Source organism: Lathyrus oleraceus, chromosome 6 (assembly GCF_024323335.1).
Source record: "Lathyrus oleraceus cultivar Zhongwan6 chromosome 6, CAAS_Psat_ZW6_1.0, whole genome shotgun sequence".
In the NCBI taxonomy this organism is placed as follows: Eukaryota; Viridiplantae; Streptophyta; class Magnoliopsida; order Fabales; family Fabaceae; genus Lathyrus; species Lathyrus oleraceus.
Genome location: NC_066584.1, coordinates 419,141,462 through 419,160,813, shown reverse-complemented (window position 1 = coordinate 419,160,813; position 19,352 = coordinate 419,141,462). Strand labels below are relative to the sequence as shown.

The 19,352-nt window shown below is 35.6% G+C and overlaps 1 long non-coding RNA gene across 1 annotated transcript; it reads left to right on the top strand.

Moving 5' to 3' along the window:
- Window positions 1-647: 647 nt before the first annotated feature.
- Window positions 648-7,457, top strand: LOC127093066 (uncharacterized). The gene is made up of 2 exons (XR_007792411.1): window positions 648-6,519; window positions 6,616-7,457. It is a non-coding gene; the product is annotated as an uncharacterized LOC127093066 (long non-coding RNA).
- The last annotated feature ends 11,895 nt before the right edge of the window (window positions 7,458-19,352 follow it).

Here is a 19,352-nt window from a genome sequence, read left to right as displayed (position 1 = left end):
ACCATGTCCTCTTTTCTTTGCAGTTTGTCACGTCATAATTGGCTATTCACCTATTTCCACTTGTAAAGGAGCTATATAGTTAATGTTCCGAACCAATGTGCAAGTATTCTCGATTTCATATCTTAAACAACTCTAAAACTTTCATAATTGACATATTTATTGTTTAGGGAGTCAATGATATGTTTATCATATGATTTCATTTCAATTAAACTTGGATGGGATGGGGTATGGTTTCACTTTGTTTCATTTTCATATGCCACTCTCTCTAGTTATATATAATTCTCATTTATGTTTGCTTCATAGATTTTTCTTGACTGGTTAAGTTTAGTATCATATTACTCGTGGTTGTATTTTCAAGTTTTACTGCCATCATCAAGGAACAACCCTCTTTCCTTTATCTTAAACTATTGAACAGTTCTTTTTGTTTATTGCTACTTCTTAATTTTCACTGTATAGATTTGCTTTACCATATAATAAAATTATTTTTACTTTTTCAATTTCCTTGGGATAAATTTGCATATAGTTTTTTCTGTCTGTAACGTCTTCATCGTAGGCCTTGTATTTTCTGTATTTAAATACTTACTAATAGTTTTCAATACAATAATGTAAAATTTTACTATATACATTGATTTTCCTGTGCAGTGCATGACTACTCATTATTGCTTTTGTAAAATACTAAAAAATTGAAACCTGCATTGGTGATGACTTGTAAGAGTTATAGATCAATCTCTTTAGTTTTTTATTTTATTTTTTACTTTGCGCTTTTTCATAGCCATAAGAACAGCAGCCTTTAGCACATTTTCCTGAACTATTTATATAAATGCGCACCCTTTCAGGCTCCACACGATACCCTGAAAGCTTTTTTTTATTGCAAGACATTGATGATATTGTCAACTCAATGAGAACAATAGGCTTATACATAAGATGCTCTCAGTGACCATTTTTGGTTTTGTTTTGGTTACCATATTTTAATTTACAGTAAATAAAATGGATTACATGAAACTGAACAAATTTTTGCTCTTCGAAATAAATAGTGAAAATGTAGCAACTTTTCATCTATGCTGCCCAGTGATGAAATAATAGACTAATGACCGGCTTCATGGTTTTGTTCATAACTTGACTTGCACCATTCTTTCTCTTTCTCTCCCTCTCTAACTCAATGTGCGTCTGAATTTGTGTGTGTATGATCATAATCTTTGTTTTTCTCTCTCTGGCCATCTGTTTATGATGATGCATGCAAGAAGGTTGTGAACGAAGCCATTGCAAATGCCTTACATGATAATGTTTTCATGATAATGATTTTATCTATGAGATTTGAGGGTTGTGTTTCCTTTTTCTTTATGTCAATTGATCTAAGCCATACTATGTAATAACAATGTGATGCTGTCATTGCAAGAGGGGTTTCTGCTTTGCTTACCAAATTCATATTGTATAACAATAGTATGCTGTTGCAGAAACTCAAAATCTAGACTATTTTCCCAGAGCCATCTCTAAAATATAGTTTTTCTCACTGTCTTAGTTTAGGTATTGGCTCTCTGTTATCAATTATTTGAAGCTTATGTCTATCATATTCCTTCACTCAACATGACTGAAATAAACTCAGTGAGTATGCTAACAATGGTGTGTTATTGCACTTTTATTTCTGAAGTAGAATCACAGATTTTGAACATTGACGATGGTGTCTCAACCGAGAACAATAGGCTTGTAAACATGGTGCTCTCTGTGCCCATTTATTTATTTCAACCAAAACTGTGGTGTTAAACATTGACATTAGCTTGTTTTTCTGTTTACCTATTTCTAGAGGTCTCTTTTTCGTTTTCCCTTCATTTTATATTACACAAGTTTACTCTTTCAAATGTAAACTGAAAATGTAGCAATTTTTCTGCAATGCTATGCTGCCCAATGATGTAAAAATAGACTATTGAGCTGCTTGCTACATGGTTTTGTTCATAACCCACCTTGCAACATTCTTTCTTTCTGGATCTCTCTCTCTCTCTCTCTGAATGTGTGTGTATGTGAATCATGATCTTTCTTTCTCTCTCCGTCTCTCTCTCTCTCTCTCTCTGGATATCTATATCTATCCATCTATCTATGATGCAAGTTGCTTGTGAATGAATCCATTGTAAATGCCGTAGATGATTTTGTTTTTAGCTATGAGATCTGAGGGCCCTGTGTTTCCTTTTTTATGTAGATTGAGCTAAGCCATATTATATAACATAGAGATGCTGTCATTGCAAGATGGGTTTCTGCTATAGTTACCATGTTCACACTGTATAACAACAGTATGCTATTGCAGAAACTCAAATTCTATAAAACATTGTCCCAGAGCCATCTCTAAAATATAGTATTGGCTCTCTGTTATCAACTATTCCCAACAGGACTGAAATATACTCTAGAGTGTGCTATTTTCCTTTAACAACAATGCTGTGCTATTGCATTTTTATATCTGAGCTGGAATCGCAGATTCTTATTTCTTCTCAACCTGCATTTATCGTTTATGTTTAACACATTTTACTTGGAAGGTTAAATTAAGTATCATTTTAATTATTGTTGAATTGTTGTACTTGATTTTCCAATGTATTATTTTCATCTGCAAATTTACCATGCTATTTCCTTTATCTTGAAATTGATTACTTTAACTTGTTTATTTCTGCTTTTCACTTTTCACTTCTTGTGGATTTCCTTCTCAATTGACGACAACCTATTATGCCGACTCTATTGGAGAAATTCCATAGTGTCTTATGGATGTGCTCAATGATGACGAATGCTTATAAAGATATGGTACTCTGAATTAATATTCAAAGCCTTTCCGTCCCTTCTGCTCTTTTCACACTGCCATCACTATTGACTTCTTTTTTTCTTCTTCTTCTACTCTGTTGTACCATCATCATTATTATTAATTGTTATTACTATTATTATTCATAGTCACAGTGGGTTGAGATGGTGGAGGTTGTGCCTTGTGGCACTCCCTTGATGGATGTTGAGAGGCTTTTATGGATGTTGAAAAAAGTACAAATCTAACAATATCTGAGGGCTGAGCTGCTACCTTTTGTTTGGATAATCTTATAAGTCCGTTCTTTTGTTCATTTATTTTAAATGTTATCTTCTGGACACTAGCTACCTGACTATGCCCTAGTTGAGGAGAAGTTGTGAAAAGTTTAGGTGCTCTTTCCTTTCTCTACCAATTTCTCTAATTTTCCATGTCCTCTTTTCTTTGCAGTTTGTCACCTCATAAATGGCTATTCACCTATTTCCACTTGTAAAGGAGCTATATCGTTAATGCTCTTAACCAATGTGCAAGTATTCTCGCTTTCATATCTTCTTGAACAGCTCTAAAACTTTCAATGTTGACATATTTATTGTTTAGGGAGTCATTGATATGTTTATCATTTGATTTCATTTCAGTTAAACTTGGATGGGATATGGATTCACTCTAATGTTTCATATTCATATGCTGCCGCTCTCTCTAGTTATATATAATTCTCATTTATGCTTCATAGATTTTTTTTAACTTGTTAAGTTTACTATCATATTACTTGTTGTATTTTCAATGTTTTACTCTCATCATCATGGGTCAACCCTCTTTCCTTTATCTTAAACTATTGAACAGTTCTTTTTGTTTATTGCTACTTCTTAATTTTCCTGAATAGATTTGCTTTACCATATAGTAGAATTATTTTACTTGTTCAATTTCCTTGGGATAATTTGCATATAGTTTCTTCTGTTTGTAAGGTCTTCGACGCAGGCCTTGTATTTTCTGTATTTAAATACTTACTAATAATTTTAAATATAATAATATATAATTTAACTATATATATTTTCTGTATTGAAACCTGCATTGGTTGTGACTCAGCTGTAATAGTCATAGATCAATAAGTTCAGTTGTGTGTTTTATTTTATACTATGCGCTTTTTCTTGGTCACGAGAACAGCAGCCTTTAGCTCATTTTCCTAAACTATTTATTTAAATGCGCACCCTGAAAGCTTCACATGCTACCGTGATTTAGGCTTTTTTTTTAATTGTAAAACTTTGATGATAATTGTCATCTGAGAACAATATTCTTGTAGATAAGATGCTTTCAGTATCCTGTTGCAGAAACTCAAAATCTATAGTACATTGTCCCAGAGCCATCTCTAAAATATAGTATTCGCTCTCTGTTATCAACTGTTTGAAGCTTATGTCTATCAGATTCCCTTCACTCAACAGGACTGAAATAACTCTGAGTGTGTTATAACAATGGTGCGCTATTGCATTTTTATTTCTCAAGTAGAATCACAGGTTTTTTATTTCTTATTTCTTATTCTAAATCTGCAATTATCATTTATGCCTAACAGATTTTACTTGGCAGGTTGAATTCCCTACCATTTTCATTACGGTTGAATTTTGGCAATCATACTTTGTTGAATACTTGATTTTCCTATGTATTATTTTCATCTGCAAATTCACCCAGATATTTCCTTTTTCTTGAATCTGAGTACTTTAAGTTATTTATTTATGCTTTTCAATTTTCATTTCTTGTGGATTTTCTTTTCTATTGATAACTACCTATTGTGCTGACTCTATTCCCTTTGGAGAAATTCCCTAGTGTTTTATGGATATGCCCAATGAAGAAGGCTTATAAAGATATGGCACTTTGAATATAATTCAACGCCTTTCCGTCTCTTCTGCCCTCTTCACACTGCCATCACTATTGACTTGTTCTTGTTCTTGTTCTTGTTCTTCAACTTCTTCCACTTCTTCTTTTTCTTCTTCTTCTACACTGTCATTGCCATCATCATTATTATTATTACTATTGTTATTATTATTATTCATAGTGACAGTGGGTTGAGGTGGCGGAGGTTGCGCCCCTTGGGCACTCCCTTGATGGGGATGTTGAGAGGCTTTTATGAATGTTGAAAAAGTACAAATCAACAATATCTGAGGGCTGAGTTACTATCTTTTGTTTGAATAATCTTTTCAGTTGGTTCATTTCTTCATTTATTTTATGTCATCTTCAAGACTCTAGCTGCCTGCCTGACTATGCCCCAGTTTAGGAGAGGTGGAGAGTTTAGGTGCTCTTTCCTGTCTTACTAATTTCTCTTGTATATTCTGTCCTATGGTCTTGCAGGTTTACATGCCATAATTGGCTCTCATTCACCTATTTCCACTTCTAAAGGAGCTTTAGTTAATGTCCAGAACAAATGTCCAATACTCCGACTTTCTCTTTTTAAACTGTAAACAAACTTTCAATGTTGACATATTTATTGTTTATGGAGTCGATGTTATGTTTAACAGTAGATTTTAGTTAAACTTGGATGTGATGTGATAAGTTTCTATTGGAATTTAGATGTTTCTTATTCATCTGTTACTTCATCTAGTTATCACTTAGTGTAGATTTGCTCTACCATCAAACGCAACTTATTTTACTTGTTCAATTTCCTTGGGATAAATTTGCATATAATTTATTCCCTGTTTGCCCGATGATGATTTTTCCATCCAAGACATGTTACTCTGAATATCATTCACAGCTTTTCCATCCATGATGCCTTTCTTCCCACTGTCTTCAATTCTTACTACGCCGCTGCTGCTTCTGTTGTTGTTGCTGATGATGCTTTCTACTTTCTTTTCTTCTCCGTCTTTTAATTTCCATTGTTGTTGTTATTACTAATACAGACAGTGGGTAGAGATGGCAGCGGTTGTGTGATTCTTTCTCTTGTGCACTGCCTGACGGATGGCGAGAGGCTTTTATGGACGTTGAAAATGTACTAACCTACTAAATATCTAAGGGCACGGTTGCTATCTTGTGTTTGAATAACAACTTTTTATAGTCACAGACCGAACAGTTCGGTTCTATGTTTTATTTTTTATTTTGGCTGTTTTCTTGGACTGATTTTTGGGATATCATCAATGAATATGCATGCCCTTAGCTACAGCGGCTGTTAGCATTTGCCTGCACTGTTTCAATAAATGCACACCCTAAAAAGCTTCACATGTTAAAGCAATGTAGGATTTTAATTCCGTACATTTTAATTACGGTTGAATTTTGGCAATCATATTTTGTTGAATTCTTGATCTTCCTATATTATTTTCATCTGCAAATTTACCCTGATATTTCCTTTTTCTTGAATTTGAGTACTTTTAAGTTGTTTATTTCTGCTTTTCACTTTTCATTTCTTGTGGATTTTCTTTTCAGTTGAGATAACTACCTATTGCGCTGACTCTATTCCATCTGGAGAAATTCCCTAGTGTCTTATGGATATGCCCAATGACGAAAGCTTATAAAGATATGGTACTTTGAATATAATTCGAAGCCTTTCCATCCCTTCTGCCCTCTTCACACTGCCTCCACTATTGACTTGTTCTTCTTCTTCAACTTCTTCCACTTCTTTTTCTTCTTCTTCTACACTGTCATCACCATCATCATCATTATTATTATTACTATTACTATTTATAGTGACTGTGGGTTGAGATGGCGGAGATTGTGCCTTGTGGGCACTCTCTTGAAGAGGATGTTGAGAGGCTCTTATGGATGTTGAAAAGGTACAAATCTCACAATTTCTGAGGGCTGAGTTGATATGTTTTATTTGGATAATCTTGTCATTTTGTTCCTTTGTTGATTTTATATGTTATCTTCAGGAATCTAGCTGTCTGCCTGACTATGCCCCAGTTGACAGATTAAGTTCAGATATCATATTACTAATTGTTGTATTTTGGCAATTCTGTTTTGAAAATTACTTGCATTTTAACTGTTTTTTATTGTCTTTGTCAAAGTTGGTATTTTACTTGTTCGATTTCCTTGGGATAAATTTGCATATAATTTCTTCCCTAAATGCCCGATGAAGATTTCCCTTGCTAGAGATGTTACTCTGAATATCATTCACAGCTTTTCCATCCATTCTGCCTTTCTTCCCACTGTCATCACTTCTATCTATGGTGTTGATGTTGTTGTTCTACTTCCTTTTCTTCTTCGTCTTCTCAATTTCATTGTTGCTGTTATCACTACTACTATCACTACTACTGACAGTGGGTAGAGACGGTGGAGGTTGTGTGATTCTTTTTCTTGTGCACCGCCTGATGGATGGCGAGAGGCTTGTATGCACGTTGAAAAAGTACTAACCTACTAAATATCTGAGGGCGTAGTAGCCATCTTGTGATTGAATAATTTTTTCAAGGGTTTCCGTTTTAATTTTGTATTTGACATGTTAATTTCATGAATCATGACTAACATCCTTGTTCTATCTGTCAAATATCTGTCGTCTTTGTAATTTTAGGTACACTTGTTTGCTGTGCAAGTTAGAGAGAAAGGAAGTGGGGAACTTATTTTTTAGGACTTTACAAATGTTATAGTATTTCTTACAAACTTTTTTAATTTATTAACTTCTAGGAACAGTGAAAACTATACAGCATTACAAATTTGACGCTCAAAGATCTCTAATAAAATACCTATAATGGGTGGTTCCAAAGATTTTACACCGGCATTCTTGTGTTTTACCTTTTCATATGGACATAAATATCCTGGTTTTAGGCTATTCAATTTTGGAATTCTTCAAAGGCCAAGTACCATTTTTATGGGGTCAAGGTCAAGGTCAAAGATATGGTTGCTTAAAAAACGATGGTAAAAATGAACCATGCTGTCTTGTTGGGGAACGATAGGGATGAGGTCTTGTGTTGTTGGTTTTCTGTAGAAGACATTCAATAAAGACCACTGTGTTTGAAGTCTTTATGGAAGTAGTATGGTCAAACAGAGCCTTACCCTTTTTTCTTGGCTGAAAAGAATGGGTATTAAATAGTCAAATTATATCAGAAAAAGTTTATTTTTTAGATTTATTAAAAAAATTAATGTACATGGGGCTCCATAAAATCCATATACATTGAATTTTAAATAAATTTAAAAAATAATTTTTTTCTTATATTAAATATGCGAGAGAGTAGCAGGTACTGACCTCCTATTTTTTTTAGTTCATTTTTTAAAATACAAATTCGATATCCTTTATGCGGTACTTTAGAGATTCTGTATTTGAATTTAGGATTTATAGTTAAACAAAAAAAGATTCCTTACCATTTTATCCAAATACTCTTAGACATTAGTTGAGTTTATTTACGCAGGATGCAATAAATATATAATTGCTTTCGGGAAAATTTGATAAATATAAAAGCATAATATTGTTTATAAGTTTAACATTGAAAACTAAAATTTAAAATGCTTTAAATTTGCTATAAGAAAACATTTTTTTTTAAAACTAAAACAAAACTTGACATCAATTGGACTACTATTGATCATAATCAACCCATTGATGAATCCTTAATTCTAGAGAATTAGATGATAAATTATTTGTATTTTTAAATCTTACTTCATCTATGTTGATTATGATTGTTTATGTTACTCCTATGCCATATCGAGACATTAGTTTTGTCTCCACAACTAGTATGTCATTATGTTACTCCTATGCCATATCGAGACATTAGTTTTGTCTCCACAACTAGTATGTCATTTTTTTGATGTTTATTACATTCATAATTTTATTTCAACTCTTGCCTTTGTTAGTCAATTGTGTAATTTTGGTTATTTTGCCACATTTTTTCCACTTCTTGTAGTGTGCATGATCCATATTCTCATAGGTTGATTGAGACATATTGTAAACAAATAAGACTTTATGATTTGGATAAGTTGAGAGTCTAAGACATTGTAGCATCAACTTTTACATTCAACAACTAATTGATTAGCTTCTTTTTGTTTGAATTCTTCATCTTTCAGTTTTTATTTATGACTTTCCTTTTAGGATATGTATTTGTTTCTAGATTAAAGTACTTGGCTTTTATGAATTTTAGAAAAGTTACAAACTAGTGATATCCCAAACTGTATTGGTTATAAACTTGTTAAATTCCTAGTTTTTCCTTTTACTAAAAGTGTTTTTGTTTTATATGAACCATTTGACTTAGTTCACCCGAATGCATAAGGCCTATCACTTGTTATTGTTAGGTTTACCTTATGAAAAACTATTATGTTTTTTTTTTTACATTTATCATAAGTTTTGTGCAATGGTAAAGACTCAACATAATCTTGTTATAAAGTACTCCCATTGTGATTTAGATGGTGAATATATCTCTAATTAATTTTTTGAATTACTTGCATATGATCACATTATTTGTCGCACATCTTTTACTAATACTCATCAATTGAATGAAGTTGATGGAAAAAAAACATCGTCACATTGTTGAGACTACCCGTTCCCTTTAGTTGTCTGCGTATGTTCTTATTGAGTTTTGGGGTGAAACAGTTCTTTCCGTTGTTCACGTTATTAATAGAAATTTCATCGTCCGTCACATCAAATTTCTATCCTTTCGAAAAAAATTGTGATTCTATCCTTGACTCTTCTTTTTTGAAATTCATTTATTCTACTTGCTTTGTTCTTCATCCACGGGTAGACATAGTAAGTATTAGGGGAGAATATGTGAATTAAATGATCTAGAAGGGGAGGGGTTGAATATGGCATTCCCTTAAAAGCCATTCTCAAAAAACATTTCTTCAAAAATCAGAGTTTTACAAATAAATGCATAGATGACATACGAAAGAGAAAATAACAGAGGTTTTACAACAGTTATGATTAAATGAATATCACATTTATTATCCTAGTGCATGTACTATAAAAAAACGAGTATGTTTTATTCCTTGAATTATGGTTAATGGATAATTTTCGAAGGTCTAAGGACCAAAATGAAAATATTCTTACAGTTGATAGATATTCTATAAATTGAACTTGCATTGCTAACGAAGAGAGGTTTGAAAGATATAAATTTCGTAGAGAATAAGAATATTAACATAGAGTTCCATCATCCATTCATATGTTCCTGTCAATTTTGAAGAAATACAACAATATCATACACGTTACTCAAGCTCATTGGATGTTGTCATATTGCAAGTGATTGAAGTGTTTTTCTTAGACTTATCATTTATATTATCACTATTTAAAGCTGCATTTATTGGGGTGATTCCATTTGTCCAAGAGAATGTAAAACAAGGGAAGGAAGGCAAGATATTTCAGAGTGTGTACATAGATAACACCTCAACCGCCCAAAGGTGATGTTGTAGTTGCCCATTAATCACAAGGCGCGCCCATTGGTTGCACCATTCCCTCTATTTTGGGTTTGGGTCGAATTACTTCTCACCCATAGTAGCAACATGGGGATGAACGTATCTTTAGAGCACTAACGGTATAAAATATTAGCTAGAGGGAGTGACCATATTACCCATAAAAATAGGGGTAATAACAATTCATATTCCTAAGAGAGGGGAGAATAACCACTCCCCGGACCCAAGAACCCAGACTCAATAGACCTTTATAAATACCTTAACTAAGAAAGTTGAGAGGAGCTTGCTCTAACACCAATATAATTAAGGGTTGTCTCTCATTGTGCTTTTTGTTGGACATGTGACTCTAAACACAAGATGGGGTGAGTTGTGTGGGATTGAAAATCCATTTTCAAAATAAAATCTCTTACGAAAATTAACTTTGAAAAGCTTTTGTAAAACAAATAGAGTAAAAGTAGCAAAAATGAGAAAATAAAATTGTAATGGAAATAAATGTCTGAAAATAATTTTTTTTGCCCTCTCCTCCTGGATAAGCGCACTCACTGTGGCATAAGTGTTAATTCGTCTTTTTCTCACCTCGGTAATGGGCACCTCACTGGGTCCGAATTCTTCCTCATAAACAAGCCTTTGAAATTAAGATTGTATTTCCTCATTCATTGCCACCTTAATCGGGGAAAGAAATTCTGACTTGGTACAGTAGGAATGAGCATCCTGATTCAGATATAAAATCTGGCATAAGTGAGGAGAATCAGGAGGGAGGTAGCAAAAAACAAGATGGACTGCGAGTGTGAGAGATTTTACCAGCAAGAAACACCCAAAATAAATCGCCTCAATCTATAGTAAAGGGGTTGGACGAAGGATTGACCTGGTGGAAGCTAATGAGCCTCTGATTACAAAAAATTTCCTAAGAGGTGTGCCTTAGGTGGAATAAATCAAGGGAAAGTTTCTAAGATTTATACTCGGCACACAACTGAAATACCCTCATGAACGCCCATGACCCCGAATGAAGTTGGGAAGGAACAACTTTTTAATGCTTCAGGATAGCTACCTCAAAGTCAAAAAAGGGAACCTGCAACCATATTCTTGTATACAAACACTCATAGAACGTGATCATGCAACTGTTAAAAGAATTACACATCCTCTTTTTCGGCTCCACTGGAAGAGCCAACCATTCCATGGGATCGCCGACCATAATTCCAGTCGCATCTATAAAAACCTCAATGCTCAAAACTGATGAAGTGCCCATTATTCCGGTGTCCCCCAATCGTCTTCCATTACGTATGGCTGATCTCGAAGATCTAAGTGGGTTTCACTTCAGTGTCGATGGGCTCGTAGTTATCAGTCTTTAGGGGAAGCTGAATACAATCTTTAACACATTTTATCCTCTGCCGATTGACTTGTATCTCCTCTTATGATAAGACATGAAGGGGTATCAGGACCTTAACACGATTAACCTCCCCACCAACATTTGATAACAAAGGCTTCTATTGATTCAGATGAAGAAGTTTCTTCCTTCAAGGAATTCCCAAATACCCTTTTTATGTCAAAATTGCCAGATAGCGGTATGATTTTTGGTTCCAAGTGATTGTGACTGAGAGGAGGGAGATGATAATCAATGAATATCCCTACTATCGAGGTAGACAAAGTTTTGACTTCATAACCTCTCATTAGTTCAACAGTACTATCATTAGTCCTGACTAGAAAACATGAAATGTTGGAGATAAAAACTTGAGTTAGGATGGTACCTGATTATGTGAGGTTGGTGAAACAGGGGAAGAGGAAGAAAGGAAAATACATTAAGCAAAACAATGAAGATCACTTCTAGTAGTATTCTTAGAGAAGAGGAAACAAAGAGGTTTTATGGTAAATTAACGGTAAGCTTGAATGCCAAGGGTTGCAAAAACTTCTAAACGCTCAATTCATCCTATTTATAAGTAGTGACAACTGAAAGATCCAGACTAACTAGAGAAATAAGTCATAATATGAATGACTAGATTTTCCCTCGTGGATACATGTCAACTCGAGTGCACTATAAACTGCATCATGCCCTAGCTATTCATGTCACCGTACATGTCAGAAAAAGATTGTGAATCGTTTCAATGATGGGACTGCATTTGAGACGCTTGCTACCCATTATTTTTTCAATTGATTACAGGTGTTTCAATTCCATTTCACATCATACAACATCTCATAGGTTGGTCAACATAACTTAATTAAGGCCCCCCTTGCTCCTTTAGTGCTCAACAAAGCCTTAGGGATAACTGTTACGGAATGACCAAATGCCCAAATAACTAAGTTCTGATTCATCTCAAATCTACTACACTTGACCCAAGATATACAATAATTTCACACGCAAAGAGAAAGGTTTCTCCACTTTTTATTACACTCATCTTGAATCTTGAACTGAATTGGACGTTGGAGTGTTAATTATGCGGGTCCACCCCACATCACCGTGAAGGAGATCAGAAGCACCGTTCAAGATCACCAATTATTCAACTGCATTCATTTATGTTTCCTGAACTGAATATATATATATATATATATATATATATATATATATATATATATATCAAACATCTTACGACTTTATTTAAACTAGATCAACCTTTGAGGATGAACTGAGTTAGCAGGCGTTCTCAAAACATGAAACAAATGAAAGAAGAATGTCACAATTAAAAAGTTATTCTTGTATTCACACAATTGTTTAAAAAAGTTTACAAAGGCGAAACTCACAAGGTGCACATGTGAGGGAGAAAACCCCGAAATTTTCAAATTTCCAATTTCAAAGTCATCAATGGGAATGGTGAATTTCATCTTAGAGAACATGAATTCGTGTAGAGGTAGTCCACACATTTCATACCATTTACATAACCACTTGTCATTTCTAGGGTGGATTAATAGTCAATTTGAAGACACACTAACATCAAAGTGAATAAGGTTCATCCTACCTTAATTTGTGTACTATAACAGAGTCCCCGAAGATTTTATCTTCTATCTGGGTATATTGATAAGCATTCCCATAAACATCAAAAGTCAATGAAGCCTTTATCATCACGTGCGCCTCATTGCCAATGGATAAAAAAATACCTACCGTGAGTATTACATCTTGTTTGTTTTTCTAACCACCACATGATCTTACCCTTAGTATCCTCGCGTTTGAATGCAATTTGTATACACCTAGCAACACTTTGAGTCGCTCATTCCTTAATTAGATTCTCCATGACTATTTGAACACTCATTAGAATTTCACCAACGATAAACCTAACACATGTTAGTGTAAGCCCTAGAGGCCAATAAATTTATTATAACTTGATACTTGTATCAATGTATCTATATGGAACATGGGTGGCATGAGGGTAAAAAGGTAACTATACGTATAAGCAATATCACATAAAGGTTTTGTCAAATCACATGACATTTTTGTGACTAAGATAATATTAATGTGTTGCTAGATATGGCTTACAGTTTATTATATTGAATGTGTATTTTGATATAATTGCCAATGTCACGAGAATATATAAGGTCACACACATGAGAGAAAATTTATGGTATAAGTGAAGTTTATTCAATTGTATGATCGTGTAATGCACTAGCGTTAATTAGAAAAATGCGATACACTGTAAGGTATGATGTACTCAAGTGCAATATGGAACAACGTAAAGTACATTATAATTAAGTCAAATAAGAAACACAGTAAAGTACAATGTAGTTAAGTAAAATACGAAACACCGTAAGATATAACTCACTTAAGTGAAATATAATACATCATAAGGTACAATATATTTATTGGGATTGTTCAACTTACAACCCACACAAGCAGTTCTATAAATAGAGCCATTATTCTAAAGTGTTTAAAGTTTGACCAAATTCAGTTTAAGAAACCCTAGTCATACGTCTCTCTCTCTCTCTCTCTCCACACACACACACACACACACAATCTTCATTCATAACATCTAGCATTGAGATTGAATGTACTATGTTCGTGTTGACTAAGTAGAGGTGTTGTTGTTCGTTCAACTCTCATGATCATTCATGATTTTGTATCAACTGTTAATCACCACAAAAGGTAATATATCTATCATTGATCATGCTCATTCGTAAGGATTGACTTTAGGAAAATTTTGTTTTCCAATGTGTACTTTAATCACGACTTCCCTTTAACATTTTCCTCCCTTATTTCTATCTTAGTAGGGACATGTTCTCTACTATCTAGGTTAGTCGCCACCTCGGGTTTCCTCATTTTTGGGTCAATCACCTCTGTGTCAATTCAAGATGATACTTTACGAACCTCTACGTCGCTATAAAGATCGATAAAGGGAATACCTAGTTATGGGTTTCGTAAATGGGACATTAGTGAAAGACTAACATATAAGAGAAAAGGATAAGAAAACAAGTACCTTGTACTATAATGCAGGAAGATCAATGACCGCGATTTAACAAAAGATAAAAAAAACATGTCCAATGGTCGAGATGAAACATCAGCTATGTAACGAAAATTAAGTGCACTCAAGTGAACCTAGGCGCGTCGCCCTTCTACCCCAGACGTGTGAGCATACATGGAGTTCTTCCCCGAGACAACATTTTGGCTACACGATTGGCATTAAATGTGCATGTTTCCAATGCCAATTACTTCTATTGAACACCATGACAGGGCTCCCTTTTTTCCCGGAGGAACCTTATTAACAAATTTACCTCCTTAACAAATATATATGTGTACCAACCTCAAAAACTTATGCATCGACATTCCTCATCTCATCATTGATAGTGAAGACTTGGGGGAAAGTGTTACAGGTTATGTGTAACACCCCGATAATAATAAAATAATTATTTAAATTGAGTTAATAATATATTTATTAATTTAATTAAATAATTGGAAATTTACTATTATTATTATTGGATTATTATTATTATTGGAAAATATATATAAGTTGGAAATAAGGAAAAGAGCCCATTTGGAGTAAAAAGGTTTTTTAGGTGAAAAGCAGAGAAGCGATCGTGAAAGAGGAAAAGGGCAAAGAGGCAGAGCAAGAGGAAGAAGGTTGGAGAAGAGAAAGCTTGAAGCTCCAAGATTTGCCGGATAAATCAGGTAAGGGGGGTTTATCGTCGATTAATGGGTATTATGGGATAATATGTAATGGGTAGTGATAAGCCGTTGATTTGACCCTAATTGGGATTTTGAAATGCTGAGAAATTTTGATGAATAAGTTGTGTTAGACTGTAATTGAATCTGTATTTGGGTTAGTGGTAAATTTCCGAAAGTGTAGCTTTTTACGGAATTGGAATCGGAGGTCCGGAAGTCCTCCAATGGCGGAAAATGCGGAGAATTCTGCATTCTGCCTTGAGTTAGCGCAGGAACAGCTTTTGTCTTGCGTTAACCGGTTAACCCAGGGTGTTAACCGGTTAACACTGTTTTGAATTGTGAAAATATTACTGTTTGTGCTGCGTTAACCGGTTAACCCAGGGCGTTAACCGGTTAACACTGTTAAGTTTTGGGACAGGAGGCGCGTTGTGCTGCGTTAACCGGTTAACCCAGGGCGTTAACCGGTTAACACTGTTGCAGAGTGGAAAAATTGGCTTTTTAATGTTGTGTACATAATTGAGAGTTGGCCTATGTTGGCGTATGATGTAATAGGGATTATTTCCCGCTGTTTTGAGCAGTATAGGTATTAGTAGAGTGTGCTAATACTGTGTTTAATTGATTTACATGATAATGATGTGTTGATACATGTGTTGATGATGTATGATGGTATGCATAATGATGTGAATGTATGTATTATGCATGTATGTGTGAATGGACTGTTGTATGGCTTAGAGTGTGAGCATATGTCCGTTGTGAATTGTTGTTGATGCTGCATTGCTAGATGATTAGCGTGCATAACATAGCCTTTGGGGCTGTAGCTAATTCCCATGGTGAGGAATTAGTGAGTGAATCATTGTGGATTTGTTGTTGATGTTTGCATGCTAGATGATTAGTGTGCATAGTCTAGCCTTCGGGGCTGTAGCTAATTCCCATGGTGAGGAATTAGTGAGTGAGTCACTAGGTCTCAAATGAGTGGGACTAGTGAGCTTAGTAGCCGTATCTGGAGGGATCGGTGAGCTTGAACTATATGTTCAAGAATAGTCGGTACCGCATGTGTGGAGTCTCATTGCATAATGTATGTATGGCGTATAATATGAATGGATGTATTCCAATATTATACGTGTGTTTGTGTTGTTGTAGAGTATGATTTGAGATTATACTTGTGTGTTATGGAATGTTGAGTATGATGTGAGCTGATGTGCTGTTACTGATTGTATGTTGTGATTAGGGTGGTTAATGTGTTAAATTACTTAACATTGCATGATATTTTATAATGTTTATTATATCGATTGAGGAACTCACCCTTACAACTATTTTTCAGGTAACGAGAAATGAGTTGAGTAGAAGCGAATGCTTGGAGTCTAGTGTAGTCTCCTTAGTGGGTCATGCTCTGATAGATGTAACATCGGGAGGGAACATTTTAAATGTGTTATTGATGATTGTTGAACCAGTTTACATGTAGTATGTTACATGTTTTGATTAATTTGATTTATATCCGCTGCGATTTATGCAAATGTTTAATTGATTAAATAAAGAGCATGACAGTTATTTTGGAACATGGTGTGAATGATTGTGTGACACCCTTAACTGCATAATTACTCTGATTGATATGTTGTTATATTTTAATTAAATATTTGGGGTATTTTAGAAGGGTGTTACATTAGTGGTATCAGAGCATAGTCGGTCGAGTCGAGTCGTAATTATTCTGTTTCCCTGTACGAGATAGGTGTTGTGTAACCCTATCAGTACTCATTGTTTTAGTTGTTTGGGTTTTCAGAATAGAGATGGCTGGAAGAGGTAGAGATGATGCTGCGATTGCTGAGGCTCTGGGTATGCTAGCTGGAGTACTTGGAGGGAATCCGAATGTGGTGGGAATGGGAGCTGCTCGTCAACTGAGTGAGTTCCAGAAGAACAATCCTCCAATGTTCAAGGGAGCATACGATCCAGATGGCGCTCAGAAGTGGTTGAAGGAGATCGAGAGGATCTTCCGGGTAACTGAGTGTGCCGATAACCAGAAGGTCAGGTTCGGTACGCATATGCTGTCAGAGGAAGCTGATGATTGGTGGGTTGCTACCCGTACTGAGTTGGAATCTGCTGGGAATGTTGAGATCACTTGGGCTGTGTTCAGAGAGAGATTCCTGAGGAAGTACTTTCCAGAGGATGTCAGAGGAAAGAAAGAGATAGAGTTTTTGGAATTGAAGCAGGGTAACAAGTCTGTTACGGAGTATGCTGCTAAGTTCACAGAGCTGTCGAAGTATTACACTCCCTATAATGAGGCTGCGGGAGAATTTTCGAAATGTGTGAAGTTTGAGAACGGGTTGCGTCCCGAGATCAAACAGGCTATTGGATATCAGCGGATCAGAGTGTTTTCTGACTTGGTTGACTGTTGCAGGATTTTTGAACAGGATTCCAAGGCCAGAGCAGAGAGCTATCAGCAGAGGGTTGATAGGAAAGGCAAGAATCAGAATGATCGTGGAAAACCGTATGCAGTTGGCAAAGGTTTTCAGAAGCAGGGTGTGATGAAGAGGCCTAGTGGGGGAGACTCTAGTGCTCCTGTTAAGTGTTATAGATGTGGTCGGGCTGGACATCGTGTCCATGAGTGTACCAGTGCTGAGATGAAGTGTTTCAAGTGTGGAAAAGGTGGTCATTTGGCTGCAGAGTGTCGGTTGAAGACTGTAACTTGTTTCAACTGTAGAGAGTTGGGTCATATCAGTCCACAGTGTCCTAAGCCGAAGAAAGAGAATCAGTCAGGAGGCAAGGTCTTTGCTTTATCGGGTTCTGAGACTTCTGCAGATGATCGTTTGATCCGAGGTACGTGTTATATTAATGGCTTTCCTCTTGTAGCTATTATTGACACCGGTGCTACTCATTCCTTTATATCTTTGGTTTGTGCTGTGAAACTTAAGTTAGAGATATCTGAGATGCATGGTAGTATGGTGATTGATACTCCTGCAAAGGGTTCAGTGACTACTACTTCAGTTTGCTTGAGTTGTCCTTTGAGTATTTTTGGTAGAGACTTTGGGATAGACCTCGTGTGTCTTCCACTAGTGCAGATTGATGTGATCTTGGGAATGAACTGGTTGGTGTTTAACCGAGTTTCTATCAACTGTTTTGATAAGACTGTGATATTTCCTGAGAGTGAGGAAGGAAAGAGTTTGTTTCTATCAGCAAGGCAGGTGAATGAGGAAGTAGCAGATGGGGCAGAGTTGTTTATGCTGTTAGCGACTTTAGAGGCTAAAGATAAACTGGTGATTGGCGATCTAGCCGTGGTGTGTGATTTTCCTGATGTGTTTCCCGAAGAAGTGAATGAATTACCGCCAGAGCGTGAAGTTGAGTTCTCGATTGATTTGGTACCTGGTACTAGACCGATATCGATGGCTCCGTATCGTATGTCTGCTGTTGAGTTAGCTGAATTGAAGAGTCAGCTGGAAGATCTGTTGGATAAGAAATTTATTCGTCCGAGTGTGTCACCGTGGGGTGCACCAGTGTTGTTGGTTAAGAAGAAAGAAGGTACTATGAGGTTGTGTGTGAACTACAGGCAACTGAATAAACTGACGATCAAGAATCGGTATCCTTTGTCGAGGATTGATGATTTGATGGATCAGTTGGTTGGTGCGAGTGTGTTCAGCAAGATAGATTTGAGATCTGGGTATCATCAGATACGTGTGAAAACTGAGGATATTCAGAAGACCGCTTTCAGAACAAGGTATGGACATTATGAGTATTCTGTAATGCCTTTTGGTGTGACTAATGCGCCTGGAGTATTCATGGAGTATATGAATAGGATTTTCCATCCGTACCTAGACAAGTTTGTTGTGGTGTTTATTGATGACATTTTGGTGTATTCGAAATCTGAAGAAGAGCATGCTGAGCATTTGAGAATGGTTTTAAGAGTTCTACGAGAAAAGAAGTTATTTGCTAAACTGTCAAAGTGTGAATTTTGGTTAGAAGAGGTTAGTTTTCTTGGTCATGTGATTTCAAGAGGTGGTGTCGCTGTTGATCCTTCTAAGATAGAAGCGGTGTCTAAGTGGGAAGCTCCGAAGTCTGTTGCTGAGATTCGCAGTTTCCTGGGATTGGCTGGTTACTATAGGAAATTTATTGAGGGATTTTCTAAGTTGGCGTTACCGTTGACGATGTTGACTAGAAAGGGGCAAGCATTTGTTTGGGACTCAAAATGTGAAGAAGGTTTCCAAGAGTTAAAGA